At 37.6% G+C, this 6,132-nt stretch overlaps 1 non-coding gene across 1 annotated transcript; it reads right to left on the bottom strand.

Annotated features, from left to right (window-relative positions):
* Positions 1–5,622: 5,622 nt before the first annotated feature.
* On the bottom strand, positions 5,623–5,729 carry LOC119867547. The gene has a single exon (XR_005384065.1). It is a non-coding gene; the product is annotated as a U6 spliceosomal RNA (small nuclear RNA).
* Between the last annotated feature and the right edge of the window lie 403 nt (positions 5,730–6,132).

Here is a 6,132-nt window from a genome sequence, read left to right as displayed (position 1 = left end):
GATGCTAGTGCAGACTGAAGGAGGTGCTACTGAGTAAGAAATTAAGAAATGCTACTCATATTGGAAATACATATACTTTAGGGATGCCTCTGGGTGGCTCAGCGGTTGAGCGGTTGAGCGGTTGAGCGTTGGCCTTCAGCTCAGGGTGTGACCCCAGAATCCCGGGATTGAGTCCCACATCAGGCTCCCTGCATGGAGCCTGCTTTTCCCTCTACCTATGCTCTGCCTCTCTCTCTCTCTCTCTGTGTGTGTGTCTCTCATGAATAAATAAATAAAATCTTTTAAAAAAAGGAAATACATATACTTTGGAACTGTATGTATACATATTTCCAATGAAATTCATTGAAAAGCAATTTGGGTAGATTGCATGTACATTAAAATGACAAAGAAAAAATAAAATAACAGTGTTCCAGCGTTCTTGAGTCTTTTCACACATTTCCTGTTCCTGTGAGCTTGTTAGCCTGGAAGGTTATAGTACAGAATTGGCCAGGTTTGCACAACCAAAGCAGAGCAAAAATCCAGCTTTCTCACTCAGAAGGTGCCAAATCCAGGGTAGAAAAATCCATGGTGATGTGAGCTGGGAACAGACACTGCCCACATTTACCAGCTAACTCTTGCCTCCCCATTTGATCTGTGTCAAAACTGGTTGGCAGGACAAGTTCTACATTGTTAACACATGTAACACTTTACTTTTAGAGATTAGTGCTTTGGACCAATATTTGAACTTGATTCATAATAAACCAAGATATATTCAGGGAAAAGATCACACATAGGATAAGAAGCAATTAAAATTATTCTTTTTAATGTACATCTCACCAGATATATTTTTACTTTTTCCTCTTTTTTTTTTTTTTTAAGGAATTAAAAGGTATTAAAAGATCAGTTGAGGCATGCTTGGGTAGCTAAGTTGGTTAAGCTTTCAACTCTTGATTTCATCTCAGGTCATAATCTCAGGGTCCTGAGAAGAAGCCCTGTGTCAGTCAGGCTCCATGCTAGGTGTGAAACCTGCTTAAAATTCTCTCTCTCCTTCTCCATCTTCCCCCTCCCCCTCTGCCTAGTTGTACTCTGTCTCTCTCTAAATAAAGAAACACACAAATAAATAAAACCTAAAGAAAAGATCAGTTGACTGAACTCTGGGATATTATGCAGTGGAATATTAAAGAAATAATATACACTTAACTTATAGATACAGAGATAAAGAAAAGCTCTTTGATATATTATTAAATAAAAAGAACTAAAATCCTACATATATAATGTGATTTCAACTATGTAAGAAAGCCTATTCATAGAAAAAACACTGGAAGGAAATACATTAAAATATTTATAGTAATTGCTTTTGGTTACCTTAGAGTTATATTTTCCTTTATTTTCAAACTTCACAAATTCTCATTAATGAACACACATATCTATTAACAATAAGCTTAAATATTTACTCATTTTATGAACAGATACGCAGTGAGAATATGGCCTTTAAAATTTCTCCATAATTGATCTGATCTTTTTAATAAGCCCCCAAACAAATAGATAAGAAGAAAACACTAACTTTTATTCCAATCTGGTAAGCATAGTCCAATCCAGCTAATTAAACTATATATTTTCAAGTAACTCAGTCTTTGTCTGAATGACCCAAGTAAATGCTGTTTTTCAGAGTTTCACATCTTTTCCCAGATTCTCTCCAAGGTAGGCTCTAGATCCACTCATGAGTTGTGCAGCTATAGGAGGTTGTCACCAGGAAATGGAGACAAGATAAGTCCTGGGAAATACATAGTGTCCTCTATATTCTATTGTCTAAGATAGAGAGGCTGGTCTCTACTGCTTCCTGGACTGACTCCCAGTCAGACAGGTGCCTTGGAATATCCTACAGCTATCCACCACCAAAGTCTATAGCTGGTGTCACTGTGATCTGTTCTCAGTTCAGTGATAGCAGTGCTCTCCCTCACAGACTCAGCTCTTATTGACATAGCCCAGAAGCCTGATCAAGGATCATTTGAAGCTAGCCGGACTTCCAGATTTTTCAGTTACCATTCAGAAACCATCTACTTCTCTTTATTGTTTAACCCGATTTAAGTTTATGTGTGCTGAAACATCAAGACTTGTAATTGACTTTAATTTCTATATTTTTATGTACAAGTTAGCATTGCTGTGACAGTCACCATGGTTAAAAATGTTTTGCTGACTGTTATAAAAGAATAAAAAGGAAATGATTATGCAGGAAACCAGTAAGGCATAAAATAACAAGATCTTGCTTCCAAAGACTTTCTTCTCTCCTGTTGAGCTTGAAAGAGACAGACAGATGATCCCTCAAAGAAAACCAAACAGTGCCTTTGATCTGCTGTTGGCCTTAAACTTCTCCAGTCATTAATCTGTTTCAAAGGTGTTGTCCCAGAGATGCTCTGTTCTAGAATCTTTGCTGGTACATCTACAAGTAGTGGATATAAATAAATAGCAATGACATGTAGGGTTTGAAGTAGCACCTTCCAGAACCAGAGCACCAAATGAGGGGCTGTAGTCAAAAAGCAGGTAGTTGTGATATCTGAGGAACAGGTCATCTTCTTGATCAATGACAGTGACTGTTCCAGTGGAGTGAGGATGGGAAGGGTAGGGTAGGCCAGCCCATTGTAGTGATGATGCTCAATATCAGTAGGATGTCATCAGGACCTGGACCATCTCATGATGGTATCCCAGTGACCGGGGCCCACATACATGTATGTAGATTAGTTATGTGCTTAAGGTATCATACTGAATGGAGAGGCACCAAAAGTATTCGAAGACCATGTGAAAAATTTCAAATCAGCAGGATGACCTACTGTTGATTTTGTGGTAAAGCAAGAGTATTAGCTGCCAGTTCATCTGTAACCAGTCATCCTGGTTGAATCAGCATCCTCTTCCAGGAGTGCTTTGGGTGGCTTTCAAGCACAGTTAACCAGAGCTGTTTATAGACATTTATTTGCTGCCTGTACTGGATGGTTTCCATCAACTGTGCTCAAGAACAGAGGTGCCTAGGAAGGTGCTGATGAGAAAGGCTCCATAAAAGGGAATGATATCTGCTCAGAGTCTTTAACAATGTCCAGAAGAAAAAAGAGCATGAATATGCAAAGGAGTTGCAAAATAATGACTTACCTGAGGAACTGCTAGTAGTTGGGCATGGTCATATTGTGTACATATGGAGAAGAGAGATGAGACCAAGGAAAGTATGCACTTATATGTGGAATCACCATTTACTTGTGGTGAAAGTCCTTGTCTGACAAGGATTTTTCATTTAAGCTGTGGGTGATGAGATCCCATCAGAGGATTTAAACAAAGAAATGACATTGTCAGATTCATATTTTTTGGAGAAAAACAGGAGAAGAAAGAAACCAAAAAGACCAACAAATAATAAGAAAGGAAATGGTAAGGACCTATACCTGAGTCAGGTCTAGACAGTAAAGGAAGATTGGATCATCAAAAGTTGGGATGAGCTAGAACAAGCAACAAATTAAAAGTGGAGGTACAGACAAGAGTCTAGGTGGAGTCCCAGAGTTCTCCATTTGATAACAGATGAATAGTAAATGAGAGCACAAGAGAAGGTGTGCGTTTGAGGAGTGAATACAAGAAGAAGATATTTTCATTTAGAGTTTATGAGACATCTAAATGAATTTAAGTGAATATGTCTAGTGGCCAGGAGAGTAGTCAGGTATAGATAAAAAAAAATGAGGATTGAGAGACAGATTTAAGTCATAGACACGGAAAGCAATTAAAGTAATTAGACCTTGCCTAGAGAGATGCAGAGACTATGCCTTGAACCTAAGAATTTCCTCATGACAGGAGGAAAGCAAGACTTTTATTACAAATATATGTGTAGCAATTTATTTACTTATTTATTTTAGTATATGTGCTGCCAAAGCGAGCACTTATTTATTTATTTTAGGGAGAAAGTGTGTGCATATGTGCACATGAGTGGGGTGGGGAAGGAGGGGACAGAGAGAGAGTATTTGAAGCAGATGCCATGATGAATGTGAAGCCCGACAAAGGTCTCCATCTCACAACCCTGAGATCACAACCTAAGCTGAAATTAAGAATCAGATGTTCAATGGACCGAACCACCCAGGCATCCCAGGTAGCAATTTCTTTATTAAACCTTCACAGACTTCCCTGAGCAAAATTAAGACTTCCCACATGTATTATTTTGCAATGGCTGCCGTAACAAAATATAACAGACAGGGTGATTTAAACAACGGAAATTTATTTGCTCATAAGCCTGGAGACTAAAAGCCCAAGATCAAGATGTTGACAGGTTTGGTTATTTTTTCTTTTAAAGATTTTATTTATTTATTCATGAGAGACAGAGAAAGGGAGAGAGAGAGAGAGAGAGAGAGAGAGAGAGAGAGGCAGACATAGGCAGAGGGAGAAGCAGGCTCCCAGTGGGGAGGCCAATGCAGGACTCGATCCCAGGACTCTGGGATTATGCCCTGAGCCAAAAGGCAGATGTTCAACCACTGAGCCACCCAGGGATCTCAACAGGTTTGTTTAATTCTGAGGCTGCTCTCCTTGGCTTGCAAATGGCTATCTTCTGGCTGTGTCTTCACATGGTCTTCTGTGTATGTAAGTGTCTGTATCCTAATCTCTTCTCCTTTTTAAAAATTTTGTTTAAACAAGTCATTTGGATGACCAGCTTCTTTGGTTTTAACTGAAATATAATTGACATAGAGTATTACAATTATATTACTTTCAGGTATATGACATAGTAATTTGATCATTATACACATTATAAAATGCTCACTATGAAAAGTATAGTTACCATCTGTCACCATACAACATTATTACAGTACTATTGACTATATAATGCTGTACTTTTCACCCCCATGACTTCTTTATAACTGGAAGTTTGTACCTCTTAATCCCCTTCAACTACTTTGCCAATCCCCTTTGCCCTCCCCTCGGGCAACAATGAGTTTGTTCTCTGTATTTATGTATCTGTTTCTGCTTTTTGTTTATTTTTTAGATTCTACATATGAGCGCAATCATATAGTATTTGTCTTTCTTTGTCTAACTTATTTCACTTAGTATAATACGCCCTACGTCCATCCATGTTGTTGCAAATGGCAAGATTTTATTTCTTTAATGGCTGGTATATATATACCATGTTGTATATATAACATTTCTTTATCCATTCACCTATTGATGGACACTTGGGTTGCTTCCAAATCGTGGCGATGGTAAATCATGCTGCAGTAAGTATAGTGATGCATATATCTTTTCAAATTACTGTTTGTGTTTTCTTTGGTAAATATCCAGAAGTAGAATACTGGGTCGTATGTTATTTCTTTTTAATTTTTTGAGGAAACTCCATAATATTTTCCACTGTGGCTGCATCAATTTACATTCCCACCAACAGTGCATGAGGGTTTCTTTTTCTCCACATCCTGCCAATACTTGTTATTTCTTGTCATTTTGATACTAGCCACTCTGACAGGTGTTAAGGTGATATCTCATTATGGTTTTGATTTGCATTTCCCTGATGATTAGTGATGTTGAACATCTTTTCATGTATCTGTTGGCCATCTGTATGTCTTTGGGAAAATGTCTATTCAGGTATCTACCCATTTTCTTTTTACTTTTAATATATTTATTATCCCTGTTTTAAAAAACATGGAATGCTTCACGAATTTGTGTGTCATCCCTGCACAGGGGCCATGCTAATCTCCTCTGTATCATTCCAATTTTAGTATATATGCTGCCAAAGTGAGCATCCTCTGCCCATTTTCTAATTGGATTATTTGTGGGGGGGGGGGGTTTGGTGTGTGTTGAATTTTATGAGTTCTTTATATATTTTGGATATTAATCCCTTATCAGATATCTTGTCTCATTCAAATGTAAATAAAAGTGGTGAGAGAAGATGTCCTTGTCTCGTTCCTGATCTTAGAGGAAAAGCTTTCAGCTTTTCACCATGAGGTATGATGTTAGTTGTAGGTTTGTCATATATAGCCTTTATTACGTTGAGGTACATTTACCTACTTTTGGAGAGCTTTTTATCATGAATGATATTGAATTTTATTAAATGCTTCTTCTGCATCTATTAAGATTTGTATGATTTTAATCCTTCATTTCATTAACGTGGTGTATTATGTTAATTGATTTGTGCATATTGAATCA

Source organism: Canis lupus, chromosome 34 (assembly GCF_011100685.1).
Source record: "Canis lupus familiaris isolate Mischka breed German Shepherd chromosome 34, alternate assembly UU_Cfam_GSD_1.0, whole genome shotgun sequence".
NCBI lineage: Eukaryota > Metazoa > Chordata > Mammalia > Carnivora > Canidae > Canis > Canis lupus.
This window is presented reverse-complemented; position numbering and strand designations above follow the sequence as displayed.